Genomic DNA, 9,939 nt, shown 5'->3' with positions numbered 1-9,939 from the left:
TATAAGGAGAAACTTCCCAGTATTTGGGCCTTTTGAAATCAGTTATCTTATTAGATGGTGAGTTTCCAGTTCTTGATGCTGGCCAAACAGAGGTTGGCTCACCACCTGTCCAGGCTTTTGATGATGATGAATCATACTTGGCTCAGAAGTTGATTAGATGGCTCTTCCAAGTCTCTTCCAACATTGAAGTTCAGTTCAATATAATATTGAAGAATTATCTTTATATATGAGGCCTTGTGCTTACATTAGATTAAATTTAAAAATATGTAAATTGCTTAGCACATAGTAACACATTTGTTCATACTCTCTCCTCCTTTGTGCTAAATGACAATGGAGAAAATAAAAGCTCTTAAGAATCTTATAATTTGATGGGATGGTGATATACACAAATAACTACAACTCACAGAATCCAAAAAAATATATTAGGAGAAATCTGGGGAAAAATACTTTTCTCTGTTGAATGGGGGAAGGAAGGATGTCAGTGTATCATTAAAAGGTGGCATCTGAGTCGGGTCTTGAAAATAGGGAAGAACCTCAATAAATGGATATAAATTGAACAAAAGCATGGAGGTTAGACTAGTTGCCAAATATAATGATTAAGTTTTTTAAAAATAGAAAGAATTATTTTTTGATACCAAGTAAGGGTTTTTTTTCTATTTTTAAAGAAAGCCTCTTACTTAGTATCAAAAAATAATTTTATAAGTTTACAAGGGGAAAACAGGAGTAGACAAGAGTTGGTGAGAAAAAGCTCTGAGATTTTACTGGTTGACTAACTCCATATGGATGAACAGGCTGATTTTAGAAAAATCTGGAAAGATTTACATTAATTGATGCTGAGTGAAGCAAGCAGAATCAGGAAAACATCGTATACAATAATAGCAAGATCGTGTGATGGTCAACTATGATAAACTTTGCTTTTCTCAGCAATACAATGATCCAAGACAATTCCAACAGACTTTGGATTAAAAAAAATGTCATTTGTATCCAGAGAAAGAACTATAGAGATTGAACATGGATCAAAGCATCAAATTTTCACCTTTTTAAAAAATTTCTTGAGTTTTCTTTTTTCTGATTTTTCTTTCCCAGCATGACTCATATGCAAATACATTTAAAATGATTGTACATGTATAAACTATATTAAATTGTTTGCTATCTTAGGAAGCAAAGAGGTAAGAGAGGGAGGAAGAAAAAAATTTGGCACTCAAAATCTTATAAAAATGGATATCAAAAACCATCTTTACATATAATATACTATGAAAATAAGTTAAGGGACTTAATATTCAGAAAGAGGAAGGAGAGAGTCCCATTGTAGTCTGCCCTGCTCAAATTACATCCAATGAGCTGTGTTCATTCTGGGCATCATGATTTTAGAAAGGCACTAGCAAGATAGTACCTACAGGGGAACAACCAGGATTTTGGAATGCCTTGAAATCATGTCATTGGAGACTATTTGAAGTAACTGGCAATGCTTATCCTGAAAGAGGAAAAATTCAGGAATGACATACTTGTCTTGAAGTATTTAAAGGGCTTTCAAGAAGAAACATTAGGTTTTCTCTGACTGACCTGAAAGGCATAAGTAGGAACAATGGATGTACATTTCAGAGAAGCAGATTCAGGATCAATGAAAGGAAAATCTTCTTAGTAATTTTTAGGGTGTTCCAGGCCTGTGATTCCATTAATATGAAAATACACCTTTATGGAAATTTATTTCACCAATTCAGTCAGTAAGTCAACAAGCATTTATTAAGTGTTCATTTTTTTGTCAGGCACTAGGAATGCAAAGAAAAGCAAAAATCAAATTAATGCCTGCCTTCAAGGAGCATTCATTGTAATGGGGGAGACAATCTGTAAATAAGCGGGTACATAGAAGATATATGCAGAATAGATGGTAGCAATGTAAAAGGGAGAGACATTAGCAACTGAGATAATTGGAAGAAACCAAGTAAACCAGGGAAACTAAATGCTGGATGCCATGGCTACATTCTAGCCATATAGAACAGCTAGTACAAAAGAAAGAAGGTGCCAGAGAGAGAATTCTGTTCAAGGAACTCCAAAGAGGTCTCTATTGCTGCATGTAGAGGGAGTGGAGAGGAGGGAACAAGGCATAAGAAGGGAGGAAGAAAGTCATCTTATGATGAGCTTTAAATGCCAGCCAGCTATTTTATACTGAAAGTAGAGCTCATTGAGTATACAGGTGGGTCTGGGATGACATGTACAGAGGAACCAGTTAGAAGGCTATTGTAATAGTTCACACAAAAAGTGATGAAGGCCTAGCTGTTTAAGTGGGAAGGAAATGTATGCAAGAGATGTTGTGAACATAGAAACAATAAGATTTGACAATCAATTGCAATGTCACAAATTAGCCATTTGGTGAAAGGACTCAGTTATGACATCAAAGTTGCAGGCCTGATGTACTAGTAGGATAGGGTGTTCTTTCATTGTTGTTGTTGTGCTTGAGAGGCAATTGCATTTAAGTGACTTGCCCAGAGTTAATCAGTATTAAGTATCTGAGGCTAGATTTGAATTCAGGTCCTCCTGAGTCCAGGGTGGTTACACTGTCTACTATGCCATCTAGCTGCCCCCAGGATGGTGGTGTTCTTGACAGGAATAGAAGAGTTCACAAGTGGGGAGGATCTGGATGGAAACATTTTGTTGATAAGATAGGAGTTTTTAATGATCAGATCAGAGTTAAAGAGAAAATAATATAAAATCTGAAAGGAAATAAAAGTTTTCTAGATTTATAAAGAAAAAAGAGAATGAGGAAATAGAATGAAGGAGTATAGAAGAGTATATATTAAAAAGAATGGGGTAAGGATGGAAGGAGAGGGCAAGTAGGGGTATAAGTAAAGTAGAATAGTCAGGGGATAGGAAACAAGAGATACACACAAACATAATAATAAAGATAGGAAGTAATATTTATTAGGTAAATAAAAGCAAGGATAGTAAGTCTCATTTCAGACCAAGTTAAAGCTGAAATAGATTTAATAAAAAGAGAAAAATAGAAAAATCACACTAGATGTAAGCCATATTAATCCATATTTTTAAGACTTAAAATACTTAGATAGTAAAAGATTGAAATATTGCTGTGGTACAGGAAATGATGAATTAGTAGATTCAGAAAAATATGTAAAGATTTGGACTTAGGAAGGAAGATAATATCCACCATCAGAGAAATAGAAGACAAGCATAATATGGTTTTACATAGATATATATGAATGTATAAGTGTATATGTGTATGATTAGAGATATCTATGTATATGTATGTTTGTATCAGGGTATGTGTATACATGTATGTATATGTATACATATACTCAGAGACATACATATATAATTCATGCTTAATTGTAGCCTCCTTGGGGATGAGAGAGGGAAAAGAATAAAGTAAAAAGTGCACAGCAGAGAACAAAAGAAAACCTAAAAGAAAGCAAAGAAAATATAGATAGTTCCAAGCAGAATGTGTAGTATTTATTATGTAGGCTTTCTTGAAATGGAAATGTATTACTTTATAATTTGAAACATCTCATGTTCTGTTGTTGACATGGCAATTTCCCCCTTTTCTATTTTATATTTGAGTTTTAAATAAATTAATTAAAAAGAAGAAAGATATTGAGTCCTCTCATCATGTCCCAGAGAGAACTCAGTATCTTTCTCCTTTTTAATTAATTAATTAATTAGATATGATGAGTTAGAGATGCTTAGGAAACATTCAACTTGAGATGTCCAAGAAGCAGTTGGAGATGTATCATGACAGCTGAGCAGAGAGATTAGGACTGGATATGTAGATTTGGGGATCATCCAAATAACTGAACCCATGGGAGCAGACAAGATCACCATGGAGATAGTTTAATGTAAAAAGAAATGGCCCAGGATTGATCTTTGGGACATACACATGGTTTTAGGGTATGACATGAATGAAAAAAACAGTAAAGGAAAGCAAGAAGTAGTCTGAAGATTAGAAGTCTTAAAGAGTTGAATAAGACACTAAAAGTTAGATGACTTACCTATGATCACAGCTAGTATGTGATTTAGAATTTAAATCCAGTTCTTCCTGATTTTAAGACTGTTCCTCTATCTACTATACCACGCTACCTTTCTCTAACAACTGAAACTGTCTTAAAGAGCGTTGGGTTTCTTTGGATGGTGTTGTTTCCCCAACTGATGATATTCAAGAAAAAGTTTAATAACTATTTGTTGGAAGGTCATAGAAGGAATTCTTGATCTTCTATGGTTTACACTAGATGGTCTCCAACTCCAAGAAACTATGATTATGTATATATTTGGAAGGCAGCCAGAGGGAACTGGAGGTAGATTTGTCTGGTGTGTGGAGGTAGATTGTGTCTTAGGTAGCAGAATAAGAAGCAATAGGTAGAAGTTGCAGAGATAAATTTCAACTCAATGTAAGGAAAAACTTAATAATTAAAGCTGTGTGACAGAGGCAAGCTATTGTCAGCAGGGTTTCCAGGCTCTCCCTTATACCAACCTCTGTTCTTTTCCTCCTTCCTGGACATGCTAAGAATGACCACATTTATCAGCCAACACTGAGCTTCCACTAGAAAGGAATCCACATTAAGGATGAGAGTTTCTGTTTTGATTTCTCTTAGAAAAATCGTTGCTATGGTGGCAAGCCCATCTTCAAAGGCTCCTGTTCACACTTCGTTCCACATGTCTGACTGTTTATATTCCATGTGTTAATGGGTGAGCTGTTAAGGAATAAGAGAATGGTGTGTGTGTGTGTGTGCCTCTGTGTGTGCGCATACAGAAAGAGATATACAAAGACAGACAGAAAGGGAGGAAAGGAGGGAGACAGAGATAGATAGAGACACACAGAGAGAGACAGATAGAGACAGAGAAAGACAGAGAGATAGAGACAGAGACAGAGAGGGAGAGAGGGAGAGGGGAAGGGAGGATGAGAGAGGGGGGAGGGGAAGAGAGAAGGAGAGAGGAGAAGGAGAAGAAGAAGAAGAAGAAGAAGAAGAAGAAGAAGAAGAAGAAGAAGAAGAAGTAGTAGTAGTAGTAGTAGTAGTAGTAGTAGTGGGAGAAGGGAAGGAGGGAGGGAAGAAAAAAGGGAGGAAGGAAAGGAGAACAATAACATAAGGGGTAGCTGGAGGATAGGAGGAGAATGTTCCAAGACATCACTTTCCTAAATTGGCTTTGCAAGACTGTCCAGTCCCCTTCTGGGACTGGGAATAGGTGTGGTTGACCCCTAGGATTTGATTGCCCAAGTGCATCCTGGAAGGAACAAAAGTGGTGAAAGATAGCCAGAAACAAACAATCAACAATTGCAAATTTATATTTCACAGTGAGTATATCCAGAAAATAAATATCTTTTTCAAGATTCCTTTTTTTTTTGGGGGGGGGGGGCAGGTATCTGACAAGTTTGGTTTCAGGAAATGTATTGTCTCTGCAATATGTTGAAGTAAGGTCTCATCAGTGCCTTCAAATCTAACTGTGTAGTTTTGGACATCAGTTCCCTTTTCTGGGTCTCCATTTCCTTTTCTGAAAAAATGCAAAAATATTCATTTAATCATTAATTCTTGGCCTTTTTATTATGCATCATGGGTACCTCTGGCACTCTGATAAAACTTATAGGATCCATTCTCAAGATAATATTTTTAAAGGCACAAAACAAAATATGCAAGCAAACAAATGAAAACAATTATATTGAAATATAGTCTTTATAGAGTTATATTATTTTTAAAAATAAGTTCATGGACTTTAGGTTAAGAATCCCCCTTAGAGCAGATGATCACAAAGGTTTGTTTCAAGGGCCTCTGAGATCTGCTGTTTAGTACTATTTGTTTTAGGGGGGCATGGCATAGTGGCCATTTATGAGGAATGCTAAAAGGGAAATTATTGCCTCTATCAGGCACTGGGCTGAATGAAACCTGAGCATTCTTCTAGCTTGAGGATTCTATGATCTGGATTCTATTATTTTGTGTTATTAGATCCCTTCCCATTCTAGAACACAGACTATTAGAACTAGAAGGAATCTAAACAAATTCCTTTATTTTACAGATAAGGAAATGGAGGCTTAGAGAGAGGACAGGAATGAATCCAAGGTCATCAAGTAGCAAGTCAGTGGAAAATCATGACTAGACACTGATGCTGCTGACTTCAAGACCAAAGGTTCTTTCTCATAGACTGCTTCCATTTCTTGCCTTATAGAGTCACACCCTCAAATTGTTGGAGAGCAAAGACCTAGTTGGTTGAGCAGAAAGGAGAGCCAGAGATTTTTCAAAATCTAGTCCTTGTCTCCTACTGTAAGGCTGCAAGTTTTTCCCACCCTCAGCTAGCTCTCTTTCCATTTCCCTGGCATTAACAGGGAATTTAGAGTTACATTAGTTCTGTAATTACCTGAGTCTACAATTCATTCATTGAGTTATTAGCATAGCACTTAGAACAGGCTGATGCTGATAATTAGATGCATTATAATAATCTCTTGGAGTTGCTCAGCTTGCTGTGCAAATACACAGCAAGGCTATTAGAAGGAAATAATTAGAATTTATTACACATGGCCCTGCCCTCATTCCCTCTTTCTAAATTCCCTCCCTCCCCATCACCCCCCACCAGGAGAGATCACAATAGGATGCTTAGTATTTAATTACTAAAATACAAGCTGGATCAATTAGTATAATAGAATGTTAAAGCTGAAAGAGACTTAAGAATGCAGAATGTAGAATGTCAAAGCTGGAAAGAACTTTAGAAAAGGGGCACAAAGGGCAGCTAAGTGATGTAGTGTATGTATAGAGCACCAATCCTGGACTCAGGAAGACCTAAGTTCAAATCTGGCCTCAGACATTTAAGACTTCTTAGTTGTGTGACCCTGGGCAAGTCACTTAACCCCAATTGCCTCAGCAAAAAAAGAAAAAAAAAAGAAAGGAGAGGGGCACATAGGTGGGAGTGCAAAAAGCACAGAAGACCTGGATTCATTCCAAAATCAGTTTTTCTGTTTATTATAGCTGTCATGTCAGGCAGGCCACTCCCCATTTGGACCCAAATTATATTCTTTGTAGAATGAAGGGATTGGATGAAATTATTTCAGTGGTTCTTTCTAACTCTGGGTTTCTATATAAAATTTCATACTATAGGAAACAGAACTTTCATGGTAATGAAAGAAAGATGGAACATAGATAATGGCATTAATCTCCGATTTTAGATCTAGAAAGAATCTTAGACTAAAGAACATAGCATTGAATAGGGCTTTATTATATCACTTTAGAATGTTGAAAATAATATAGTAAAACTAAAAATTATCTTTGCAATTAGACATAATGGTACACACCCTGTAATTCCAGTTACTAAAGGAAGATGAAATTGGTGCATTGCTTAAGTGAGGAAGTTCTAAGTTGTTGTAAGACTAATGCTGATTTGGTAGTCATAGGTCCTGCAATAGCATCATAAGCCCCCAGAATCAGGGGCCACCAAGCTACTTAAAAGGAGGAAGAAACTGGATCATATCAGAAATGGAGCTGGCCAAATTTTCTGTGCAGATCTACTATGGGGTCAGACCTATAAGTGACAAATGTAGCCTGGTCAATACAGAGAGACCCAGTCTCAAAACAAACAAATAACTAAAAGAACCCACAGTAAGTAATAAAATGTCAGATTTGAAACAAACATAGAACATGGAATTTTAGAATGGGAAAGCACCTTAAAACAGAACAGTGAATGCTGAAGCATAGAACAAAAAAGTTGTAAATGACATTTATTTTACATATATATGTTGTTCTTCACACTACAATCCAACTAGTGTAACTAATAAGATACTTTATGCCCTGATTTGAGTGAGAATACTGCTTTGATTTAATTACATCAATTAATTAAAGGTGTAAAGTAGGTGTTAATAAGTTTTTAAATGGAGAAGATTGAAGTGTTTCAAATCATTGGAATGAAATCAAGTGATATTGCAAAGAAATGTGTTGGGGTTGGCTGAGTTAGACATGTCTTAGGGTGTGTGTATGTATGTATGCTTGTGTGTAATATGTGTGTATACATGCATGCACATTTACACACATATATATCAGAGGAGGGATTTACAAGTAATTAAGCTTTAGAAGCACTTTAAGGAGGCAGACCCCTTACATCAAATGTGTTGGACAGTGGAGGCATTTAACCTAGAGGGACTGTCACACTCAGCTCTTTTTCCCTTGGACCACAGCATTCCCTTATGAACTTCTAAAGATCAAAAGATTTGGACTTTCATCTGGTTCACAGAACTGGTCCCTGATGGCTATAACTCATGTCGGTGTTTTTATTGCGAGCTAAAGGATAAAGTAGATACAGAGGGAAAGGTACTTCAGGACTCTAAAAAGGCACCTATCCTAAAAGTTCGGTAGAGAACTATATCTGATGGGAACTTCACAATAATTCTATAAAGGGAATAAAAGACTTCTGTTCAATAATTCGGTGTTTTTGAATTTAGCTCCCTAAGCTTGAGTCCACTTCTTCCTGGATCATATATATATATATATAAAAATATATATATATATATATAAATATATATATATATATATATATATGTGGGAAGACATAGGAGGATCCATGTCTTAGTATGGGTAATTGAGTGTTATTTTTATTAACTACTTGATCTTACTATACTATACTATCTTAATAAATATTCATTTTAAAGCTAATTAAAGCTAATGCTCAAGGGCAGCTATGTCGTGCAGTGGTTTGAGCACTGGGCCTGAAAGATCTGAGTGCAAATTTGACTTTAGATACTTCCTAGCTTTATGACACTGGATAAGTCATTTAATCCCTACATGCCTCAGTTCCTCATCAGCAAAAGTGGGAACACAATGGAGAAGGAAATGGCAAATCACTCCAGGTCAAAGCCCCTGAAGTCATGTAGAATTGAACATGACTGAACAACGACAATAAAAATTAACAATCAGTTGGGATTGATTGAAGGTTTATTAGTGACATTAGCATACAATTGGAGCGATATAAAGTAACCCTTAAAAGATAGAGAGTAGTTACTATTTTTTTGGAGACTCAACCTGCCAGTGACAATAGGGGTTAAGTTAGACTCACTCCGGGGACTTTATCTAAGAATACATTTTAGGCTCCTTTTATTTGAGAGAACTCACTGGAGAGAGTTTCTCCCCAAGACTATTATTATTGGATAGCCAAGAATGTGGAATCCACTAACGAGACTTTTTCTTCTTTTTTTGTTTAAGGCTGTAGTTGCATGGTCATTTTCCAGGCATGGTTTCTTATGACTCAAATGAGTTTCTTTGTGATAAGTTTTGCTTGTTTTAAAACTCAAGTTCTAATATTTATATCAAGATCATCCAACTACTTAGTCCCACATCAAGCTACTAAGAACAGAAATAATTTTTGCATACCTAAAATGTTAGTGATTGCCTACAGCACATTATGTTAGTTCACAAAAGTTTTTTGCCACCTTTGAGAACTTTGTAAAGTGATACTTGTTAAGTTGTATCACTATACTTTTGGGAGTAGGGAAGAATGTTAATTTTGTATTTAATTATGGATTGTAGCACAGTTTTCTCAAGGATCTGTTGGTCAAGATTTAGCACTGTGGTCTTCTCCAATAGCATTCCAGTTGATTTGCTGAGGACAGAAAATGGTAAACTGAGCTGCAAAATGTAGAGTGAAAATGGGAACTATCTCATACTTCCCAACCCTAATTAAATTAACAAAATGCTCTATGCCTTAATACCTCTGTCAGATGAGAATACCTCTTGATTTAGTTACAGAATCAATTAATCAAAAATGTAATCTAGATGTGAGTGAATCCTCGAACAATTTGGGAGGAGTGTAGTGCTTTAAGCTATTGGATGAAATAAAAAAAATTATTGGGTTTGGTTGAAAGAATTAGACACATCTCAGAATCTATGTATATTAAAAAAGCCAAGTTTCAGGAGTACCTTGAGGAGGCAGATCCTTTGCACTTATATTAGAGGGCTTGGAGAG

Source organism: Antechinus flavipes, chromosome 2 (assembly GCF_016432865.1).
Source record: "Antechinus flavipes isolate AdamAnt ecotype Samford, QLD, Australia chromosome 2, AdamAnt_v2, whole genome shotgun sequence".
NCBI lineage: Eukaryota > Metazoa > Chordata > Mammalia > Dasyuromorphia > Dasyuridae > Antechinus > Antechinus flavipes.
This window is presented reverse-complemented; position numbering follows the sequence as displayed.